The sequence below is a fragment of the Pseudopipra pipra genome, chromosome 13, assembly GCF_036250125.1.
Source record: "Pseudopipra pipra isolate bDixPip1 chromosome 13, bDixPip1.hap1, whole genome shotgun sequence".
In the NCBI taxonomy this organism is placed as follows: domain Eukaryota; kingdom Metazoa; phylum Chordata; class Aves; order Passeriformes; family Pipridae; genus Pseudopipra; species Pseudopipra pipra.
In genome coordinates this window covers 3,354,097-3,379,251 of record NC_087561.1, presented here as the reverse complement: position 1 = coordinate 3,379,251, position 25,155 = coordinate 3,354,097, and the positions used below count along the sequence as shown (strand labels likewise).

Below are 25,155 nucleotides of genomic sequence, written 5' to 3'. Positions count from 1 at the left end.
TGCCTGCTGAGAACTCAAGAGGTTCCCCAGCCCCCAGCCAGGATCCTGCCTCTCCTGGACAGGCTGCAGAGCTCCTGGAAACCATTTAATAAATCTCTGGGACTCACACCCTGTATGTTAACAATGTGCATTTGAAACTGGGTAAGAAAGCAAGGATTTTCAGGTTAGACCAAAAAAAAGATCCTGAGTCTCAGACGGACTGAGAATGATACATTAATTCATGGTAAGTCTTGCTGTAAAAAAAAAAAACAACTCCCAAAGTACTTAATGATCAAAAGCAATGACTTTCAGCAATTCCTTCCCCACAAGAAAAACAAGCAACATCCAATGGCATCAAAGCTACAAAGGCCATATCCAAGAGCTATTTTTTTCCCTCCCAAACTATTGGCAATATCCAGTTCTCCAAGTCGCACTCACACCTCATCAATAAGCAGACGAAAGCCAACAAGTTTCTAGAGATCAAACAGTTTTAAAGGAAAAGTTTTTCCTTCAGCCTTGGCTTTGATGGTAGACCTCCATCAGGGAAAAAATAAATCTGAAGGTGACTAAACTGAACTGCAAGTACTGCAATTTTTGTCAGGAAAACAGTTGCAGATAGTTCGCAACTATCCGAGCCAGGCAGTCAGCTGACATAAATTTTTATAGCTCCATGAAGGCCTTTTCAAAATGGCAAATAATTTTAAATTATATAATAGGACACAGGGTTTAGGCTCGAGAAGGCAGATTTAAGGCTTCATTCTTCACTCAAAACTCTACTTTTCTTGCTATTTGCATCTTTACTAATTTATTTGTGGAATCCATTGCCAAATTCATTTCCATTTTTCTTTGGAACAGAAGGTTGCTTTAAAATACATCTTTTCATGGCAAACTTGCGAGGAGCCTTTTCGTTTTAGTGATTGAATAAAATCATATTTTTCTATTTACAGAATTCTGTATTTTAGGCAGGTTTTTTTTAGCAGTACTAAGAAACATCCCTATTTCTGTGCAGTTCTATTTTTAAACAGTGTGTGAGAATGGAGCAAGTCCAGCGGAGATGACCAAGGTGATTTGGAATGAAACACACTAAATACTGGGTTTGGTTCAGCCCAGAGAAAAACAGTTGAACAGGGATGTGTTTGCATACAGCTCCCTGCCAGTGCTTACAGAGGAGAAAGGGAGACTCTTCCAGAAGCTGCACAGCAAAACAAGAAGTAATTGTCACAGTGATGGATCTAAGGAAATCATGTATAAAACAAGAAGAAAACAGATAAAAGGAGTCACAGTGGGAAGGGTCAGACAAGGGAAGTGGGTCACAGAGAGACTGCAGAATCTCCATCCTTGGAGATGCTCAAAACACAGCTGAGGATTGCTCCCAAACACCCCATCTAACTTTGAAGTTAGTTCTGCCTAGAGCACGGGGTTGGACTAGAGACCTTCAAGAGGTCCCTTCCAGCTTAAATCATTCTATAACTGGATCAGAAATGTGTTAATGAGCAAAGCTGTCCAGCCTGGGGGTGCTTTCGAGCTCCTATCCCTGGATACACCCCCTGTGTTTGTCCCTATTGCTCATGTGCAGGATAAGACCAGCACATCCTCTCCCCTTTGGTTTCCCCAAGGCCAGAAATAAATCTGCATGCCCAGATGGGAAAACACACCTGTGAGGACCCCAGCCTGCCTGATGTGGGAGCAGGGCCTTACAGCTGCACCAACACACACTCCTGTCACACCAGAGAGATGCACACACCAGTGACAAGTCCTCACCTTTGACCACCTCCTGAGGCCACCTATAGTTCAAGAATATTCTGAGAAGTGGCAATTTTGGAAAGCCCCAATTCATTTTAGTCACTTGATAGCATCAGGAAATCTTCCTGTCTTTCGAAAGCAGTGTTTACTCTGTCAAAACAGAGGCACACCTTCCCAGCCACTGCAGGGGGAAAAGAAAAATCAAAACTTAATGGTTATTCTGCAGATACCAGTTTCTAAGTTTACTGCAGTCCAGAGAAGTGGTTATGCCCAATCTAAATATTTTCCTGAGCTACCCCTTGAACCTGGGAACATGCTATTAGCACTTTGTTTAGGGACTTTCCTTCCAAGGAAGAATTTGATACTTGGTTTTCAGTTTTCCAAGAACTTCTGGAAGTTTGCCCAACAGGTATTGGGGATAAATCAGCGTAAAAAACACTTAATAAAACCTTAGGGAAACCTCCCCAGATGCAGTTTTCCACCTATTTTTTATTTCCTACACAGAAAATAACTATTTAATTACTCGCAAACTAAAAAAGAATATTTCATTTTTTTTTCACAGCAAGAAGAAAATGGATTTTTGCAGACACAAGCTCAAGTATTGATATTTTGTAGAGTCATAATCATGAATCACTACCATTCTGTCCAAAAACCAAATAGCATCAATTTCCCTCTCTGTATCTTCCCTCATCCCGAGTCAGAAAGGCATTAATTTCTTTTCCAGACATTTCAAGGCAATACAAGCACACAGAGAGATCTTAATCTACCTTCTGGCAGTAAGACTAGCATCCTTTTTATTTCCCCTTTGTGGAAGAGCACCTGAGAACCTCACAAGAAGATGTAGATACTCTGCCACTCCCTCCAATGATAAACTTGCTCTCTCGGCTCAGAAACCCCCAACAGAATAAATCTGAATCTCATCACATACTGTCCTAACTTCTGGGAATGATTACACCCTAGGTGTTCATATCTTCTATGGGTAGATATAATTCCAAACTGCCTCTCTGATTTTTTTGTTTAGTTTTTTTTTTTAATTAATACACACGTACCCAGTGGCTGAAATTCACCTGCTCAAAAAGACCAGCTGAGCATCCCTCAGTCTCCTTGGCAGGTGTATTTTTGTGTTATTATTTGTATTATTATTATTGTGTTTGCAATATTTACCTGTCACTGCACGCCGAGTTAATAGTGAATTAAAATTTGGATTTTGCTTCGTCCTTATTGATAAATAACCGAAAGCATTCAATTACAGCATTAAAAAGACACCTCACTATGGGCATCAGCTAAGGATGGAATGGTGTCTGGGGTGAAGCAGCACCTCATTTCTATACCAGTGATTGTCCTCACTCCCCCTTCACAGCGCATAACAAGCCTTGCTATGAATCTGGTTTGTTAAGGAGATAAGGATGCACCCAAAGACCCCCTGATGAAGGTCAGACAGCCTTCACTGCCACTTCAGCTGATGGAAGAGGACCAAAGTGTTTATTCTGCCTCTTGTGTCAACTATAAATTCTGACCGAAAGTAACCACGACCCTCATTAAGCCCTATTTGCATATTCACTTTCACACCCCTAGGAATGCAAATGATGAGAAGAGAGGATGTGCATTACAGGTATGATCAGTCACCAAAACCCACCTATCCCATGTGATAGTTCCACCCTTTTGGGAAGGGACAAAAATTATTGCATAAAAGAAGGGGAGTTTTGAGACAAATAAAGAGAAGGAAAATAAAGAAGGAAAATAAAACACCTCTGCTTGCTCAGGATCAGTCAAGTGACTGTATCTCCTCTCCTGAAGGGACACCTTCATATGAGCTTTGCATCTCCAACCTGGCAATGTTCATTTATTTATTTAATAAATGTGTTACTATACTTTCTGTCACAACACATATTAACTCTTTGTAGTTAGTGCATTTCTCACAGCAGTCCTGATGCTGCTTTCCTGTTGCTTCAGTAAACCACACTATCCATGAATCTGGATGGTGCAAAGCCCTCACTGAATGTGATCATTCCCACCGTCCTGGATTGGTAACTGCACTATTTATGCAGCTGTGCCATGAAAGTTCTTACTGAGCTTGAACAGACTGAATTGGCTACAACCAGAAATTAGGCCTTGCCTCTAATTTCTGAGGAACAACTGGAACACCAGGGGAATTTACCTCCTGCCAAACTTTTATACTCTTAATGAAACAGTTTTCACTGTGTATTTACTCCCTGTGTGTTTATCCCCTGGCACTTGGAGATTTGAAAGCCTGTACAATCTCCCAAGGCAGGTTTTGTGGCTGTAAGGACCTGCCTTCTGCCACCGCTGCAGTGACATTCCCTCAGTCCCTTTTTAATTCAGCTGTACAATGTGGTAAACATCGAATGTAACATCAGAGCAAAAATCTTGTATGGTACCTTCAGCTTTTGAGGGTTGTTGTAGTAAACTATTATTAAACTTACTCATTAGAAACCCAATTTTTCTCTTCTCTCAAATGTTTTGCATGACAGCTCTTTGTTTACATCATTAAGGTCTGGAAGTGAGCACTTGCAGTTTTTGCATACAAAATAAAACATAATAAAACAAAACAACAAAAGCACTAGCCTGGCTTTCTGCAGCTAACTTTTTTGCAAGTTTTAAAGCTAGGCCTATTTAAAAACCAGAAGATTTTCAGCAGGTTTTGCACCACAGTGCTCTATCCCATGTGTGGTTGAATTTCTTCATAATTTTAACTTACCATATATATGGCATTTGTTACCAGTACAAGTGCAACCACAGGAAAACACACCTAAATACACACATACATCTAAATAAAAAATAATCACGAAGTGATTTATTTTCAATTTATGTTTTAAGGGAAATCTAACATACAGTAATAATGGGTTTGATTTACAATAGTAATATAGAGCAGCAGTCAGTCTGGAAAGGAAGAACACGGGTATTCACCAGCCTGGATCATGAGTCACAGCATAATGTACACACACCATTACACAAAACACATGTGCCCATGTTTTGGGGGAACAGTGGTGACTCATCTATTACTAGATAAGTCAAATTCCTTGATCAAGCAAGAAATCATGTGATGTTTAGCATTTTGCTCATTCCAGCTCTGCGTGCCGTCTGAAGTCACGCCATCGGATCACTCATTTTCTAACAAACTGAGATTTATTATGCAGTAACGTGGAACACACCCTGCACCACATGCCACACATGATCCAGGGAGATCATCCCCCTTTGCTTTGCGTGTGGACCCTGAGCTCAGGCAGTTTTTCACCCACTGTGGTCCATCACCAGGACGTGGCTGCTCACCAAGGACCTCACGTGGCTGAAATAGCTTCTCCCTTAAATCAGTTTTTCCAATGAGCACCTCAACCTTCAAAACTCTCTAATTCAAAGCTCAAAGAGTTTAAGAGAGGCCTCCTCCCTACTGTGGTGGTGAGCTATTAATATTCCTAAGTGCCCCTGCTGTTGTCATTGATGACTGTCTTAAAAAAAAAAAAAAAAGATGAATCACAGAATCAGATAAGCCAGGGAAAAGCAAAATTAAGGTCAAAGCATAATAAAAAGTGTCCCTAATGAATTGACAAACAGCTCATGGGTTTTACTGTAATAGTTTAATTAAGTATGTGTTGTCACATACCTCTACAGTGTCAGGGGAGGGATTATTGAAATATTAATGTGTTAATTAACTTATATCTCTCACACATAGTAACAGTTGATATAATAATTACATAGAAAATGCAGCCATTCATAGGAAAGGGGTGTTTTAATTTTTTTCTTCATCTTTTTTTTTCCCTTGGAAGACTGATCCATATGGACCTGAAAGGGGGTGACTGACAGTATAAATTCAAAAAGCCAACACTTTTCCCATCTAAATATATCACAATTGGATATTTTGGTAAATCTGCACTAATGGAAACCCTAATGACAAAAGTAGGTAGAAAAGAAACCTCTTAACAACAGATATTAAAAAAAAAAGGAGAGAAAAAGGACAAAGAACATCAAATCGAAACAGTTAAAACAACTGTTCTGTGTGATGCCTGCATTTAAAGGTAAAAAATGATCCACACAATTATAAACCTTTTAGTTTGACCTCAACCAGGCAAAATTTCAGAAGAGATTTTAAAGGAAAATTTAAAACACAAAAATGCACGGAAAGTACCATAAAAGGCAATATGAGTTTCCCACATGGACACTGTAACTTGGTGCCACGGGATTTTGTTCGCTTGTTCTGTAACATCCCATTCTTTAGAGGGTGGGGGGGGGGGAAGAAGCAATGTTTCTAACTTACTCACACTCCATTAAACCATTTGATATGGTGTCACCAGGGAAGTTATTAGGTAAACTCCAGAGAACAGGACGAACAGAGCAATTGTGAGACTGCCCTGGTATTGGCTGCAAAGGAAATGAAAATGGATTAGGCTGAAAAAACAAACCCTGGGCTGGAAGCAAGGTGCTTGTTGAGGTTGGAAAGATTTGATCTTTATAGTAATTTCACTGATTTTTTTTTTTTTTTTTTTTTTTATGTTGCCTAATCCAAACATTTACTTTGGGAATTAAATGTATTAATGATTCAAGACCAGGATGCAACACCCACATCGGGAAAGGCTGGAACATAACACAGGAAGATCTGAATGACTGAGGAATGAACTAATCAAATAACAATGAAATATGATAATACAAACCACAAATAGCTAAAAAGAATTTGGCTGTAAAATATGAGTTTATCAGTTGGAAACAAAGATAATTACTTCAGCATATGAGCCATACATAAGGACAAGTGGGACATGAAAAGGACAAATACAATCTAAGTTACATATATATATATATACACACAAGAGATTCCTTTGTGCTCCATTGCTTTAAAAGCAAACAAATACACCCCCCCAACCCATGTTGACTGTTTCATGCCATAAGAGGTCACTTTAACCTGGATGTCTTCATACTGATAAATTCTGCATTGTGATGCTGTTCCCAGACTAAGCCAGGGACATATTCTAAGATCTTACACTATAGTAAATCACAAGTATTTTCAATTAAATAAGAAAGCCCAATTGCCTGGGGGGTCAGACAGAGCTCAGCATAGTCACTGTTGATTTGTACCAGAAAACAGGCCAATTGTGTTGAAACATCTTCAGCGAGATTAGAAGCAGGCTCTTTATTTAGAGAGATAATTTAATTTTCAAAGCATTTGACAATTTTAATAGACATCATCTACGAATAAATCAGGGTGCGTAATATGCCTGAGGCAAGAAGAAAAAAGGCTCATTAACTTTGAGAGAATAGACAGATGGGCAATGTTGGGGTAGAGCTCTGACAGCTCCCAAATTATGTAAGCAGCGGAGTGAGGAGTCGGATGCCACGCGCGCGCTGCGCGGGAGTCATTTCCATGGGAGCAAATTGCATTGACACAAACTGTCATCTATGACATCAATATGTGAGTCAGGAAAAATGAAAGGAAGGAGACAAAACATAATGGAAAATACTTCACTTTGCAGCATGACATGAAAGGCAAAGGAGGTCTCTCAAAGCTGGCGTGATTCGGATTAACCTGCTTCTCCTTACAGGCGTACACACGGAATAAGGATTTCTGTGCCATTCAGATTCTGTCACAACTGAGGCACGCTGGACCTGCAGCCAGGGAGGCAGTCCTAAGGTGCTGCAAAGAGCAGGCAGACGCTTGACTGCATTTAACGAAAGGGTTAGGACCACAGCAAATAAAATGAAAACATGAAAAGCTGTAGACACAACCAGGAACATCACAACGGAGAAGATACTAAGGCTAAAGACTAACAGAGAGATGTAAAGACAACTTCCGGTCTCAGTGACACTGTATGAAGGAAAACTTGTATTTAGAAGTGACATCACTCGAACCGGATCCAAAGCAGCCATTTCCTTTTTTAAAGGACTGTTATTCCTACATTTATCTAAAATTTTGGGTGAAATTCCTCAGGTGCATCAGCAGTGTTTTCCAGACAGGCTGTGGATGACTGCTGTGTTGTGTGGTCAGAGACCCAAAGAGAGCTGTCCCCATGTAAGCAATGGGTGACAGGAGTCCAGGCTCTGCTTCCACAGGTCATAACAGCACAAGTGTATCAAAAGGAGGTCATCAAATACACTTTTATTCAGCTCAACTGAGGAAAAATAATAAAACTATCAAAGCAATTCATATATGAATCAGGCAGTGTCTGCATTTTAATGGCTGAAACAAAGACAGCTGAACTCTAATGGAGTCGATTTTCTCTTGCAAGCGATTACTAAATTGCTTTCACTTTGTCAGCAAGGTAATATCTCTGCAAACAGCTCAGAGTTAAGGAAGTAACAAACAGCCAATTGTCAAGTGCAGAAAAACAACACACACAAAAACACACACACAGGCAAAGTATGTTTGAAAGAGAAACACATCTGTTCCTCTGGTAACAACAGGCCCTTCACAGGAGGGAAACACTCCATCAGAAATGAGAGGTCTTCTGATTTCTAACAACTTCAGTATCACCACAAACTGAAATAATTTGGATGCTGGTACCAATGATTATAAGGGAATGAGAGCTTTGCCTCTGAGTGCAGTGTTCAGTGAGTCCAGCAAAAGTACATTTGGAGGCAACATCTGAAGTCTTTGAGCAAGGAGTGTGTCTCCCTCTTGCCAGAGAAAAAGTTCAAACACTCCAACAGTTTGAGGCAGAAATTGCTTTAGCTCACAAGTACAAGTACAGCACACAGCAAGCTCTGCGCTGAGAGACATCAAATGAGGTTGGGGAGTCAGGGAGTCAGTGTCAGAGACATCTCTTTGGACACAAGGCCCATTAATTACCTTGCTGGACAGTGTGGGGATGAGGGTGACACAATCATAGCCAGGCTGTGTCAGCTGGGAATCAGCTCTGTCAGTGCTGCACCAGCCTGATACTCCTGCTCCATTAATGGGAGTTTGGGATTCCCAATGCACATGCATTGTGACAAGTAGATACAACTTCTCTGCAGGCTGGATCAATTAATTATGCTGGCATGTTGACCTACTAGCAACAGGAAAGCCAAGAAGCAAAAGCCCAGTGTCCCGATTCCTGTATCATTCCCATTTGGTTTGGCCATATCTCCTGCACATCCCAGCTGAAGGGAGATCTTGTCCCCTGTGTCATCAGACTTGCACTTGGAACAGTTGCAGAAGTGGGGTTTGGGTCTATTTGTGCAATAACACAAACACCTCTAAACTCACCTCCAATACAAAGCAACAATCAATGGAATATTTAAAGACAAGCAGTATCAGGCCAGGTAACAATATTTTAAGCAGCTTTTCACCAGGCAGCATAACCACTGCAAACATGTTTTGCTAAATAGCAGTACTCTAAAACTGAAACTATTATGTTACTTCCATTAATTAACATGCAGTAATAGACTTCCACGTGCATGTGAGCTAACAAATATCACCATGTAATTCCAAAATTACACTGGCATTGTTTTCCTCTCACACACATCTGACCCTCGAGGAAGATTTGCATACAGAGGGCAAACACATTTTTCAGTTCTCGGTTTTATTAAGCTAAAGCAGCTCAAATAGCAATTAGAAATAGAGTACTCAGTGAGGCTGAAATCACCTTCATCCACATGGGTCAACAAGAGCACACTGAGTCACAGCACCTTGCTGGTGGGATCAGCCTGTGGGGCTGAAATTGTGCCCTTCAGTCAAGGGGACATGGCACAGCTCCCTGCTGCCACTACTGCTTGCTGTCTCCTTAATAATTTGGGGAAAGAGCCACTGGACCAGTCATTTGGCTGATCTGTGAGCTGCATGGTTTTGAACTTCTGACCGCAGCTTACAGGCCCTTTAGTGAACTGTCTCAGGAACTCCCGAAAGTAAGAACAAATTCACACTTGTGCCCCTTACATAAGGCTGAGGAAAGCAGGATGCAGAAGCCCATAACACAGGGGTAAGAGAACTTCTGAACCCTACTGAGGGAAAATTCCTGTGTCCAGCACGACCCAAGCCAGATTTCAAGTGTAGAGTTTCCATGGGATTGCCCTAGGCAGAATTAGGTTTTATGTTCTGCTCCAAAGTATAACAGACCTCTCAGTGTCATTAAAAAAAAAATACCTTACTCAAGCACTTTGTTCTGCAAATCTAAACTGTCAGAAAAAACAAGGAGTTCAGTACAGGTACTGACACAGAACAGGATGATGTTCTGTGATGGAAAACCCCTTTGGGCAAGAGCATCATCAGTAAGTGGTGGATAGCAGAACCTGTGCTGGTGGTGATGTGCTACTGCAGAACACTTCACAAGAGCTTCAAAGAAAGCAAGATCTGGCAAAACAGACACCTGAGCACTATTCCAGCCCAAGGCCACCAAAACACACACCTGGGAATGCCCATCAGCAATATGGCATCAGAAAGGAGGACTGAATGAAGACACGTTCACCAAAGTGGTGAACTTTTAAGTTCACCTTATAAGTTGTTAGGAACCTCAGGGATGGATCCAGCAGCCAGCTGTCAATAAACACAATGTGTAGAAATATCAGTTTACAGCTCCTGAGCAAACCCGAGGATTTTGAACCCAGCTGAAGTCTCAGTGTTTTATGTGCAGCTGCGAGAGCTGTTGAGATGGAAAATGTTAGAAACCAAACATCTCTGGAACACCTACGATGGAGAAAGTCACCTACACACAGCAGAAGCAACACAAGAAATCCTCTTGCAGTAGTTTGAATCAATCAAAAATAAACATGCAACACAAAGAGGACCCTCTTTGAGCCAAATGCAATTGCAAAGCAAGGCACATTGTCTTAAAGCTCTTTCATTACCACCAAGTTGTGAGACCTCACATTTGCTGAGGATGAAGAGATGGTGCAAGTATTATTACTATTCCATACACTGACCCAAGGCACAGTAATTTTACCAAATGCAGGGACCTGAGCCCCACAAAACCAGCAGGCAACTCTGCCCTGGCCAGAGAAGAGCTCTGAAAGTAAACATGAGCTTACCCCTGCTTCTACTTCACCACCAAAGCTGAGTGGGAGGGTAGACACTGTTCAAGCACAGAATCGAGGAGGAAAGCAGAAAAAAACAACCACCAAAACTAAGAGATTATAACTTCATTGAGGATTCATAAGACATAACAATACCAAACAAAAGTTTTTCTATTTGATGCTTCTACACCATTAAATTCATTCAGAAGACCGAAGTACATAATAGTTTGTGATTTCCAGATAGAAGCACTATTGTAGTCATTTGGACATAGAAGGGCTTTATTCTGCCAAAGACATGAGCCTTGTGGTGCAGCACAGAGAAACACGAGACCCAGCTCTGCATCAGAGCACCCAATTCATTCAGAAACGAGGGTGCTGCACTTCTTTCTCAGAGCCTACTCAGCACAGACAGTTCTGCTGCTGCCATGGCCTTGCTGGACAGCTCACAGAGAGGGTCACTTCTCACCCAGCTCCAGAAGAGCTGAGAGGCTCCAGCGACAACAGCCAGGAGTGTGATGGGGAGGGCAGAAGAACAGGCCTTACTTCTCGAGAACTAGAGCTATTTTGGTGGCTTGCTCGTTAAAACAATACACATATTTAAAAACACGTGGAAAAAACAGAGGAAAAACAGGAGTTTACATCAAAGCCAAATGCTCTGTGCTCCTTGCTCCCAGGACAGAAACAGAGATAGCCTCTCACAGGTCTGAATCTCAACACTCAACAGGAAAAAAGCAGAATAAGCTGTTTTTACATGAATGGCTAAAATACAGGGCAAGGCTGAATTTCAATCATAAATTTATTTTTTAAACATCATAAAGAATTCTGATAAGCATGTTAAAATGCTTTGTGTTCCCACTTGCTACTATTTGATATCGAATTCTTTTTACTTCCTCTCTTTTAAGCTGCCAAAGCACAGACTAGTTATGAAGCTAACAGCAGCGTGAGTTACTCCAATCCCTGCTTTCATATTACTTTGGGAAAAGTGAAACTAGCCTAGTATTGCAAACTGCCACAGGTTTTCCTCACAAGTCCTTTAGTGTCTTGTGTCTCGGGTTTTCAATTCCCAGCCCTTTGAGACAGAAGGTCTCAGGGCTGCAGACAAAACATGAAAAACACACCTCCTAAAGGCTTCAGAAACAAAAAGCAAAGCATATATATAAAAGCAGAGCGTATTATCTTCCCAATTTTCTGATCTTGGGCACTTGACTCATGGTTCTAAAAGTTTCTCAAGGCCAGTGACTTTGCACTCAACAACTTCAGTGAGACATTCTTAAGAAGAACAGTTAAAATTTAAGGACAGAGTTCAAGCTTTATTCTTGACCCCGTCCTTCCACTACAACCTTGTTTGAAGGTGTCTCCACAATAACACACTGTCATTCCCCAAAGCTAGCATTTCAATTTGCAGGGTTCCAGAACACTGCTCTTCCCCAAACCAAACCCACACTCCAGCTCCCACATCTCAGATGTGCCAAACCTTAGGAGAGGCCACAGGGAATGAGGTCCTGATGCTCCTGTACATTGCACTGTGAGCAAGCTGTGGTATTTTACCCCATTCCAGCACAATGTAAGTGGGACTTACAGTCTGCTTAAGCCACAGCTGTGGTAAGTCAGCCTCTGGGATGAACCAGATCAGTGCAAATTTCTCCTATAAAAAGCAAGTTTTTGATATGATGGTGACCCATAAGTCTTGGGCAGAGAGGAGCATTCCCAGCCAGCTGGGAGGGAGCCTCCAAGCAGGGCACCCCACAGGGGCACGTTCTGGCCTGAGAGAGCTGCTAGTCCCAAGAAACCTCCTTTGCACTGGAATGCCTTTTTTTAATATCTACAGAGCATCACAGAAACTTTATATGAGCCAAAGTCTCTACAACCTGAGTACATGAACAGTCTGTACCTCATAAATTAGGAATGTGTTTGACTTTCACAAGCCTTTTGCCTACAGATGTTGTGTCAGCAGCCAGCTGAACACATTTCCTTACTAGTGAGAAGACCTCAGATTAGAACAATTTTGGAAAGGAAATTAATCTCTTCTGCCAGGATCATAACAGAAATTTAAGAGAAAGGCTAAAGAAAACCATATAGGCACACAGAAAAAAAGGCAACTCCCAGATCCTAACTTTCTGTCCTTTAGGCTCACCAAGACTGCCCTGACAAATGACAGCACTGCACTATGTTATCCCAACAGGCAATGCTGTCTGATCACATTTTACCCAGAGGTGAACAACTGCTTGCATGAATTCTTTCCTACATTTTTGTGAAGACAGAAAATAGAGGCTCTCAATGATACAAAATGTGCACAAATAATGCATGAGCAAAGCTATAATCCTGAATAATTCTTCTGGACAAGACAAGGATATGAAAGAATTTTATAAACATTTTCTTACCTCTTTTCTTGCTTAGATAAATGTTATTTAGAAGATCTCTTTATCAATAGAGGTAACATAAAGCACATTTGCTCTGCTGTACTTCACACAGGGCCATCAGAAACAAAGCCATCCGTATTCAGGTGTGCCTGGTGTGCTGATTTTTATGAGCTTTAGCCTGATTTTTGAGTAACAACAGCTGTGCACTTAACAATCTTCCTCTCTTCCCCTATGCTTCAACATGCCTCACTCACAGAGCTGATACAGTGATAACAACGAACCACCAGGGAATTCCTGAATTCCTCCATTGCTCCTGCCAGGATATCCATTATTAAATGAGGTTTGTGTGTGTGTGTGTGCTTTTGAGATTTTCCATAGCTTACCAAACTCTGCACTGTTTTGTGTGATCTGAGAACAGACCCTGCCTGTCCTACCAGAATTCCTTGCCATGTAAAACCAAGATTTTTTTCCCAATTTGCCACCATTCAGCTCATGCTGAAAGGTAATAAGTTTTTCTGTATGTATATAAATATATATGCAAATATATATATATATAATCATTGCATGATCTCAATCTAAATCCATTTCTCAGTAATAAATAAGTCAGCAATAATTTCTTTTTCTAAAAAAAAATAATCCAAGAGCCAAAAAAAAAGAAAGAAAAGAAAAAAGGAAAGCAAATAACAATAGACTTCTGGGCTTTGGTCATTTTCCTTATCACAATCTCTGCCACAAATCCCTGTTATCTGTGGAAGGATCCTCCTACCTGGTAAAGGGTTTGGGAAGAATTCAGAGCTGACACCATCTTCCTGTGTGACTGAAAATAGTACCTTCCACCATTCTTTTTCCCAGTGACAGCTGTATCCTGGGGTAACACAAGGTTCTTTCCAAAACAAATGTGACACAGCTGCTATGATTTATCTTCACAGCTCATAGCTTAGAGTTACAGACAGAAAATACATTTAACAAGGGGACATCTCCATTGTGTTTTCCTGAATGCTGGAAGAGTTTCCTCAGTTGCAAGGAGGATGCTGAAAATTGCCTGAAAAGGTTGAAGCAGCACAGCCAACCAGCTAGACCCACATGATGTTTCTCTACAAAATCTGGGGGATTATATTTAGTTTCTGTGAGTTCTTCAGCTTCTGCAGCAGGAAGTTTCCTTTCGCCCTAGGGCAAAGGCAAAAGCTCCTACAAGTGTGAATAAACCAACAGAGAATTGCAGGAAGGGTTGTTTTTCTTTTTTTTCAAAATTACCTCATAAAATCCCTGCAGTATATGCCACAGGTTCAGAAGGTTTCATAAAACAGGAGTCAGTAAGGGAGCAGCTCTTGCACATAACTCCTCTGGGCCCTGGCATGGGCTGTGTTGTGCTGGGTGCCAGCAGCACTCTGGTATCTTCTCCTGTAGGGCAGCACCACAGATCCCCCACTCCTGCCCATCCCAATCCTCCCACCACCACTGAGGAGACACCTGCCTTTGAAGGACTTCAGGCCCAACATGCTCAGCCTGGAACAATTTCATTATAGGGAAACAAGGTAGAAATTTGCAAATAAAAGGCACCTCTATAAGAGTGTGTTTGCAACTAATTTTATTAGGAGTCACTTAGTAATCATTATGTTTGACTTCGGCTTTCTGCATCGTTACCACTTGCAGAATTTGGAGTTCTTAAAAATGCAGAAACTAAGGCTAATGAGTGCACAAGCCATTGTTGGAGACCCTGACTCCTTCTGACATTAAAAATACCCTGCTTGCCATCTGAGGAGATCAGACATCACTGCTCAACAGCCTCCCCACCAAGGCTTGGATGTCCTTGGGTATGGAACTAATTTCCCACCATATCAGGGCAGTTCAAGGTGTCACTAAACAGAAACAGGATTTAAGTCACTTAGAACCAGTTCCATGGGCTCTGTTGGTATCTGGTAGGTTATACAGTTATTGGCACATATTTATTGGGTTTTCTCAAATAAAGGGACTAAACCAGAGGTTTAGTAAACGCTAACTTCTGGAAATATGAAATAGTTCTGTTCTGCTATTTCTGTTTAATGACTACTAAAGGTTGTTTGTTCTCTCATATGCTCTCGTGCCACAAGGACTGCCTTACATATGCTCAAAGAAACTGAATCTGCTTTATCTTGACACATCTGATGAATTCTGGCTCTGTGGCAATCCTGTTTACTTGTTTTGCATGCAAATGGGACGATGTAATGAAGATAATAATTATTACAAGATTTGGTTTGGAATAGTTCCACAAAACTTTTTCTTTCTTGCCAAAAAAATGTGTTAAGTCAACATGGAAACTTTTTTGCCAGGAAACGGTTTTCGTGCATTTCTCAACAGAAAGTGCCCAGGAAAAATAGTTGGAAAATTTCATTCTTACAGTTTGAAAACAAAAATAATCAGGAAGTTCAGAATGACTTTTTCGTTTTTATATTAGACAAAGTAGCAGAAAAAAAAATTCTACATAAATTAAAGATTTCAAGGTGCTGAAATCACTCAAGTTGACACAAATTCATTTCTTGTTGAGATTTTCAGTTTACAGAAGTCTTTTAACATTTTTACACATTCTGAGATTTCTCACAAGAAAAAAAGATGGACTCTTGAATAACAGATGTGGGCTGGAAGAGCTCTTTTAAACTTAGTACTAGTTTTGGGCTAGCAGTGAAAGAGAGAGAGAGACACCGTGTTACCCTCTGGGTCCAACGACTTCTATCATGCTAAGATAAAAACGTGTGAACATCGACCACATGGAATACAAGTTCTTTGTTTTTCTTTTCCTAATGAACTGTGCAAAGAATGCAACATAATTATGCCTTCGAAAGAAACTACTATGCTATCAAAGATACTAAAAAAGCTCTGTTCTTTGGCTGGCACCCATCGCTGCAAATGCTGTCACAACAGTCTCCAAACTGTCACTTCAGCAACTGCCCCTCGCGGGAAAAACATATTTCTTCTAATTAGACAAAATTCTAACTCCACATCTGAAGAGTATAATTTGATCTTTTCTCTAGAAACTCATTAACCACTTGAGTTTAATTATTAACATTTGCATTAATAATTCACTGAATTAACTACCCATTGTGGGAGTGCAGCTACTGCTTTGGCAAGAAGATGCTCGTTGCCGCGGTCCATGGGCACATCACCAGGGAGGTGGTGTGGGCCATGTCCACCTAAGAGACTCCTCTGAATGCCACAGAGATGTAGTTTTAACCTCTGGCTCTGCCATCAGCTCACTGGATGGCTTTGGGCAGGTTATGCCCTTTTCCTTTCCTTTCTACATCTATTTAGGACAGCCAAGCCATGAGCGGTGACTTCTCTTCCCCTTTTCCTCCTTCAGTCCCTCGGTGCTTAATGAAGTGCCCAATAAAATAGGACACCATTGCAATAATAACTGCTGGCAAGGGTGAAAGGTATCAGTACTTGGGGAACATGCTCCTGATGCTGTATCTGGTAAAGTGAAGCTCCCAATATGAGAAAAAACAATGAAAAAAATCATATCTGGGTAGGGCTTAATGCCACAGTTATTCATGCTGGGGCTCCCGCAGGGCCCAGAGCGGCAAGAAATCTGCTGAAAGCACTAGGTGTTCTGAGATAAAACCAAACTATACTGGTTCCTTGATGGAAACCTTTCAAAGTAGTAGGAACCCATGATTTATTCAGTAAGAAGCAGGTTTTCAAGCAGTGTTATAAACACAGAACACTCAGACGCACACTTGCAGCTGGCCTCAGTTGTGAAATGTGATGACTTACAGATCCAGGACACAGTGGGGTGATACACAGTATGGGTTTTCACATGTAGAAATATATCATCAGAAAGCTATTTTCTCACAAAAGCTCTACAATTTGCATTAAAAAAAAAAAAAAAGGAAAAAGCAAAATAAGGGAAGGGAAAGGGAAAGGGAAAGGGAAAGGGAAAGGGAAAGGGAAAGGGAAAGGGAAAGGGAAAGGGAAAGGGAAAGGGAAAGGGAAAGGGAAAGGGAAAGGGAAAGGGAAAGGGAAAGGGAAAGGGAAAGGGAAAGGGAAAGAAACCCAAACACAACAAACAACATCCCTGAACAACTAACTACTACTTATGGCTTAAATCAGGTGAATATGTGTGTTCAACCCTTTTCTGAAAAATGAAGACACAAGGTTCCATGGGTTTCTTTCAGTTTCATGGGGACCATTTCCCATAGCATTTATAGGTGAATACCTCCATGTTAAGGATTTCCTGAATCCTTTTAAATTCTCCAGCTGGTATTTGCTGCAGTGTTTTAGGTATGCAGTAATGTGTGAAACTCCTCAGAAAACTGAAGGGCTCCAGCACCAGCTCTCTGCTATTTGGATACTGACTCGAACATTTTTGCTTCACAGCAAAGGAATATAACAAAACTTACTTTTTGTTACCAGATTGGACACACTTAAGCAGCCCTAAAAAAAATAATCAGTGCTATAAAGGAGCTAGCTGAAAAATAAACCTTTCCAAGCTCCCAGTGTCATATTTTCAGATGAATAAAGGCACAAATTTACGCAAGAGCTTCTACATAAACTGTAATATCAGTCTGCATGAAACTCTTGTGCTTTTGTTATTTCTGCATTTGGTAAATTCAGGCATAACAATTCTTGAAGTCCTTCGGCTTTTACAAACAGGTGTGACTGACAGCCTCTAAATGCTCTGCTTTTCATAACAACTGTGATTGACAGCCCCTTAGTGCACAGCCCAATCAGCCTAACAATGTTATTGTTCTCTAATAATTACCTGATAATTTTTTTTCAACGTGTTGCTATTAGTTATGGTTCAACTAAGAGTCCTCAGAACTTTCCAAAAGTTTATTTAACTTGCACTGATTTGGGGCTGCCTTTCTGTGAGCCTGATTCTGTGGCAGCACTGGGATTACACACATCAGTGCTCAAGGTGCACTGGTTGTCGATCTAACTGAAACAGATGCTTTCCCTGGCAAACAGAACATTTTGAAGCCCAAATATGTGACAATCCATGTGTCATTTTGGCACCTATCACTCACAAAGTTTTTGCACAAAGAGAAATGTTTCTTAACTTAACAGTCCCTGGAGCATAAAGAATATAGCTCATAGTTTGTGTGCATCCAGGGCCAGAGCCCTGCGTAGGATGTGTGCCTGTAGCTGGGCTCAGTTCAGCACAGTTTATTACCTCCAAGCTGCTCAAGATGGCAGCTTGTTTAACCTCTGCTGAAAGCAATAATTGAGATTTTTCTGTGTTATAGAAAGATCATCCTCAAGAACACTCAGCCAAGGGACCGACTTGTGTGAATCACTAGCAGAAAATCATGACCTGGTAGGGTCCCTTTTCTGTACCTACAAAATAAAATGAATTACATTCCTTGTATGTGAAGCGAGTCAACTGCAGCACTGTATACTAGAAAATGACAATCCTAGTTAGAAAATGTGCAACCCTTTTACCCTTGTACTAGGCATAAATCCAAGCTGGATTTCTTCTGAATTTTGAAAGCGTGGGGTTTTTTTTCATCTCTGTCTCAGTTTTCAAAGAGGATGGAAGCAGGTAGGAAGCAGTAAAATGAAAACCCACATTGTTTCAGATTTCTGAAACTTTGTGAATATTTTTTCTTGAGTATGGTAAAAACATGATAAAGGCCACCCACCTTGCAAGAAAGGCAAAAAAAAAAAAAGAGGGCTATTAAAAGAATATTATGGTGTTATATTTAATTACTCTTAAAAGGATCAATAAAAGAAATAAAACCCTTAAAAAACAAATTATGCTCAGCCTGGGTGTTTCCAAACATGCACTGGGGTGCTGAAACAGTCAGTAGGAGAAAGTCAGAAGAAAGTAGAACAGTCAGAAGGAGAAAGCTGAGTGTCCTTCTGGGACTTTGCTTTTCAAAACCAGAAATGTGGAACTTGAGCATAGCTTTGTAGTTCACTTGTTGGGTCGCCTTTTCAAGAACTAGTCTAAAGTTTGGCCTTTGCACCAAGTTACACTATGCATCACCACTCTATAGAGCCAAGGCTTGGATTTGTATACATAATGCTGTAATATTGAGGGTTTGTGCATATTTACTGCAAATAAAAGCAAGTACACAATGCACAGATTGTATAACCAAATGGGCTAATTCTGCTCATAAACATTTGTTCACACAGATTAAGGGGCTTTGTTGGGGCCAATTGAACACTTGGGCACTTGTTAATTTTCTTTCCAGTACTTCTGAATTTTACCCATATATTTATAGGACTGACCATTTCCATATGTACTACCTATGGTCCTGAAAACAACCTCTAATTATCCACAGGGATCGTTGTGTTATTATTTTTCCCATATTGTAACATATGGGCATTTTCTAAAAGTTGGGTTTGGGTTGACAAATTGTGTAGAGAACAATAGTGAGGTAATGAATCATTGCAATGACAGCTCACTGTCTCACTACAGACTGAGGAAACTACTCATCCTGTACTGATACAAAGCAGAGGACAAAAAATTCAGCCATCTGTGACTTATGCAAATACCATGAGCAAGAGCTAAAAACGGCTTCTCACAGATCTTAAGCCAACGGTATCTCTGACACCATTCCTCAAGGACCTTCAGGATGCCTTTCTGAGTTCTCAGCTCATCATTCTGCAGTCCCTCACCTCCAGCTTGGGCTCAGAGATTCCTGTAATCCAGTGCAATCATCTCAGCTTGTCCAAAGTCTGGTTTGGCACCTAAAGCTCAGTTCTTCCCCATGCACACAAACTGTGCTTGCTCACCAGAACACATGTCAGAGAACAGGATAATCACTGTGCAGGTAAAACCTTCTAGGGGTACAGAGAGGGTAGGCAGGACCTACATGAAATACCTGGGGACCTTCCCCACCACCAGCAATGAGAAAGGAGTTTCCAAACAGATGAGAGCAACATGCTGCTCTGCTGTCTGAGGCACAGTGATGTGTGGGAAACAGGCACTGTGAAAACACCAGAGATGATGGTTTGCAGGGAGTAACAGTCTCCCGCAGATCCAAAACTTTTTTAAAATCATTGAAGCAACAGGACTTTTTCTGGTGCTTCATGTAAGATTCCCAGATATTTCCACAGCACAAACTGACCCCTACTGGGCACACTGTCTCATGGATCCTGTCATTCCTACGCTTCACAGATGCAAGCTTGGTCTTAAGGTAATTCTGCTCCGTGGAAGAGTTAGATGAAGAAAGTATTTCATATATTTTCAGGATTAGAAACGAGGATCAGAACCACAATGACCAACCAATTCTTCACAGTCAACCAGTTGTCCACAAACAAGCCACAGAAAATCCTGCAGATGGAAGTGCAACAACAGCTCATGTCAAACAGCTACAGCCACAGTGTGTGTTGTACTAGAGGTACCAAAACAAGAGAAATTAATGCTCAGTTTTGAGGTTTCCTCTCTGCAGTGGGTGGGACAAGCTTTTCCTTCAGTTTTTTGCCGTGTTTCAGTTAATTTGCCTCATCTTGCTCCTGCCAGTTCTGCGCCGCAATCCCTAAAACCCCAGATGAAAATCCAGAGAATAACCCATTAGATAGATTTATTATTTCTAAATTTATTCAATATGTTCATGATCCTCATAGGAGTTTTGATGACCCTCACTTTCATTTTATAACAGCAGAAATCTTTAGCACTGTTTCGCTGTGGGAAAAAATTGAATACTGTCAGCTAAGGCCATCTTAAATCTTGAATAAATTACTTTCATCCTCTCTAAATATAACTTTACCAACAGATAAACTTCCAGCATCCTCTTTTCATTCATATTTCCTTACAATCACATTCTAAAACCAGATGCTAATGAATCAGCATTTATCTAATTTCCAATTTCACTAATTATTTATCAGATCAGCTAAATGAGTTTCATTTAGAATTATAGACTTAGTTACATAAGGCGGATTTTTCTCTCTGTTAAAAATGTTAAGCTGCCTAAAAGTAACTAATATAGTAAATTTCCATCTCTGTTCATGGTCCAAATATACTATTAATAAGTGATATTAAACTAGCAAGAACATGCTTAATTCTAGACATATCCTTTTAATCCAAAATTAATTAAACAAGAACGGAAAGAGCGAATTGTGTTATTGAGTATAACAGACCCTGCAAAATCCCACAAATGCATTTAAACATTCTGGAGATAATACTGAAACCAGCCTGGTTTTATAGCTTCAAAAATGCTATGAAATATGAACATACTGATCTTGTCAACAAATGAGAAAAAATTTAAGGTGCTGAAAGATGCACATACCTTCAACTGCCAGAGGTTTGCTCTAGAAATGGGAATGTCATAGCCCTGGTGTTAGAGCCCAGCAGGTGGGACACTGCACCACGTGTCACACCAGCTCCAGGAAGGGGCCTGCTGATGGTACACACTTCCTTAATTACATCCTGAGAACTTTAAAACATTGGTTTTTGGGTTTTTTTTGTATTATTGAAAGTAAATTATCTTCCCCTGTGAACAAATAATAACAGAAAACATCCCCTGTCCACAGGTGCTCTCTCAGCCTTGAAACCACAACAGAGGGTTTTCCCAAACAACTCCTGATGGATTTGTAATCTGCCCTTACATTTTCCTATCTTCCACACATGGGAAGGCAGAATAAATAACCTTCTACCACGTCTTTGAAGTGGCATCTTCCCACTCATCCAGGTTTCCTGACTGAGGCAGCTCTGCAGAGAGTCAGTGGGTCCAGTGGGTGATGGCAGTGAAGCTCCTCACCTTGAGAAGGAGCAGCTTATGCCATCAGTTCAGGAGTCTCCAGCCTTGCTCCTCTGCTGTGCATCACTCACACCCAAGCATCACTTCTTCCTGAGGCAAAAATCACACCACTTGCTCTTTGCAGATTAGCACCTGTCTGTTCAATCCATATTTCTCCACTTCAGTTCATCATGCAAAGCCAAGTACTTTGGGTTTTTCAGTCACCCTAAATCCCATCACTGTTGACAACAAAAACACACCGCTGGTTTTTTTTTTTAGTTTTGTGGATTGTTTTTCCAGCCTGAGGATTTTTGGCTACAAAAAAATTTTCAGCAAAGTGAAAGAGGATGAAGCAATGACATTACTTTTGTCCCATTTCCAGGCAGAGTGGCAGAGAGCCAGTTCTCAGAATTTTTCTGAGAAGCCAATTGATTCATGCTTGTGTCAAGTCCCAGCATCCTTGTGAGAAGCTGTCAGAGGGCAGCCAAAACTGCTTCGCCTACAAGTAAAAGGCCACTCTGTTTCAATCATAAGCAAAACCAGGGAAGTGTCACAGAGCAAACCTCCTTCCCCAAAATTCAGATTTTACCCAGAAGTTCACCAATCAGTTAGTCATTGCTGTAAATCATCATGGCTAATCAGCTCAGCTCCACACCTTAATGAAACTAATGTTTTTTTCCCAGCCTCAGGACCTGTGCAACAGGACCAAGGCAGCCCTGGTGAACTGCACAGTAGGTGCAGAGGCATGGGAAAGAAGCCTCCCCATAAGATCCTCAGCAAACCTGGCTTTAAGCCAGGCTTGAAGGTGGCCTGTGATTGGTACTGCCAACTTTCTACTTATGTACCTGGCCAGTGGCAGGAGCCATGCGAGCTGTCAAAATGGGTGGGGAAGAAAGAGCAAAATGGAGAACACCACAGCTTGGGTTTCCTTCAGCTTTGCATCTTAGAAATCAGCTTGTGTTAGATACAGAGAGAAACAGGACTACAATTTAGACATGTTCTTTCTTTAGGTGAACTAGTTCACCTGACTATATTTCAAAGTACCCTTATGACATCAATATATTGGTGTATCTTCACAGGAAAAATTGCACAGGAAGCCTGACAGCTAATTTATCAGGACTCCTTCATTACAAGTGCTTACACAGCATCTCTATTATCTCAGACTCTCAGACAGCCTTTCAGTCCCACAGTGTCTGTACAACACGTAAACACACTTATGCTCAATTTACAAGTAGATAAATCAAGACCTACTATCTTGGAAACAAAATCTGAGAGAAGCAGTAGAGCAAACAATGTACCCCAGCCTGGTTCATCCCTGGATTCTCACTCCAGAAAGCCTGGACTGTGCACACTCAAAGTTTTCATGCTTTTAGCTCAGCCCTGAGAGCAAAGCACATCCTTCTACCAAACTGGAACTCTTTGATAACCACTCTGCTTGTCAGGCTAGAAGCAGTAACAGAAAGACAGAAAATAGAGGAAGATGATAAAATTAAGATAGTTGGAACTTTATTTCACAGAACTTTCATGCTTCACTGCTGTTCCATCAGATACATGAGGGAAAACATGGCTTTGGGCATGTTTTGGACTGGCTATTCATCATGCCTGAAATTCAGCACTTGGAAGGGAGTTTTATCAGCTCACCAGCCCAGCTTTTTTCCTTTTTTGTCTTTTTATTTTTTTTTTCCCCAGCTGGCAAATATCCCAGCTAATTAATGAGTTGGAATAGTGCACTAATGGGTCTACTGAAGGCAAGAACTAATGCAAGAGAAGAGCTGGGAACATACAGACACGAGTGAAGGCACGAAACCTGAGCAGGACCCTTCCTTTTAAAAGCAGCTAGATACTCATCAGTTAAATGAGCAGAGGGGCTCAACTCATCTTATGCAACTCCTATGTAACTTGAATATAATTGCTGTCCAATGCAGCAGATGTGGAAAGATATTCTCTGCAGCTGCCTGGCACAGTCTAAGCTATAGGCCTGAATTTCAGCCATGTGAATGTCTGAAAAAAATCTAATGGCTCATGGACCATTTCTGTAGTGAATTTAAAACAATTGTAATGTCTGAGACAGTTTCTTCAATGCTCATAACTGAATTCAAATTAAAAGCAACAACCAAGAGACATGAGCCTAAGCATCTCTGCCTGAGGCAGAAGAATCAATATATTAACTAAAGGATAAGGTGGAACACATCGTACCTCAGGAAATGCATTTGCTCCAAAACACATTAAAGACTGTCAACAATTTGGCTCGGATGTTCACAGCACAGTACACACACAAAAAAAAAGTCATTACCATGCCAGAGTATGCATTAGAACTGGGCTTTAACACAGTAATGCTATAAAGAGAAAAGGCACGTGGCCAGCACTTCAAAGAAAAAAAGTTCCCAGGTTGGAATCAGGAGGGATTAAATTTTACAGTTTATGTGACGTGACAAGTTCTGATTAGATCCCGAGGTTTCTTTTGGCATGAGAAAGCACCGTTTGATTCTGCTGTCCACCACTGCTCTTCATTTCTCCATCACCTCTGCACATACACAACATGTGTGGTACAATGCTGTCCTCCTACACACCCTGTCCACCACAGGGAGTCCTCCACCAACAGAGACAGAACTGCCTGCAGAGCTCCACATGAACAGGGTAAGGAACAGACTTTGGGTACAGACAAGAGTTCTGCTGTAAAGGCAGTCCTGGGCTTTGGCAATAAAGTAAATATTGTATAACAAACTAGGGCTTTGCTACATTCTTCATTAACTAAAACATTTATAGTAAATAAATATTTAGTATACCAGGACAAAACTTGCTTACTCTACTAATAGCAACATTAAAGAAAGAACAAATCAAGGCCTAAACAAAAATGCAGTGTGTTTTCTGTGCAGGAGAATAGAATTTGCTGCTTAGTCAGAGAATCACAGAATGGTTGGGTTTGGAAGGCACCTCTGGAGGTCATCTAATCTAACCCACTCTGTTCAAGCAGGTTCACATAGAGCAGGTTGCACAGGATTGCATCCAGGCAGGTTTGAATCTCTCCAGAGGAAACTCCACATCTCTGGGCATCCTGTTCCAGTGCTCTGTCACTCTGACAGTATAGAGCTTTTGCTTTGAATTCAGACAGAACTTCTTGTGTTTTAGTTTGTGTCCATTGCCCCTTGTCCCATCACTGGGCACCACTGAGATGGGTCTGGTCCCATCCTCTTGACAGCAGCCCCTAAGATATTTGTGTGCATTGATAATGTCTCCTCTCATTGTCACAGGAGAAGTCCCCTAATCACCTGTTGCCCTCCTCTGTACCCTCATCATTTTAGATGAGTTCAAAAAGCAATTAAACAAAATAATGAGGCAAGGGGGGGAAGCCATTTGGGACTATTTAAACAGGATAATCCCAGATCTGTCTTAAGAAGCCATTTAGCAGAAATTGCTGGAACCCAGGAGACTACAGGCTGTGTGCTTGCCCTTGGCTCACCAATCCTCCCTAGGCAGAT

The 25,155-nt window shown here is 41.0% G+C and overlaps 1 protein-coding gene across 7 annotated transcripts in view; it reads right to left on the bottom strand.

The window, feature by feature from the left end:
* The window catches only part of LOC135421353 (5-hydroxytryptamine receptor 2A-like), a 205,863-nt gene that overhangs the window by 39,882 nt on the left and 140,826 nt on the right, over positions 1–25,155 (bottom strand). Inside the window, exon 4 of one of the 7 annotated variants that reach the window (XM_064669716.1) lies at positions 1,741–1,903. The exons of the other annotated variants lie outside the window; for them this stretch is intronic. The gene's annotated coding sequence lies outside the window, so the exon portion shown is untranslated. The remainder of the gene's footprint in view (positions 1–1,740; positions 1,904–25,155) is intronic. 7 annotated transcript variants of the gene reach the window in all.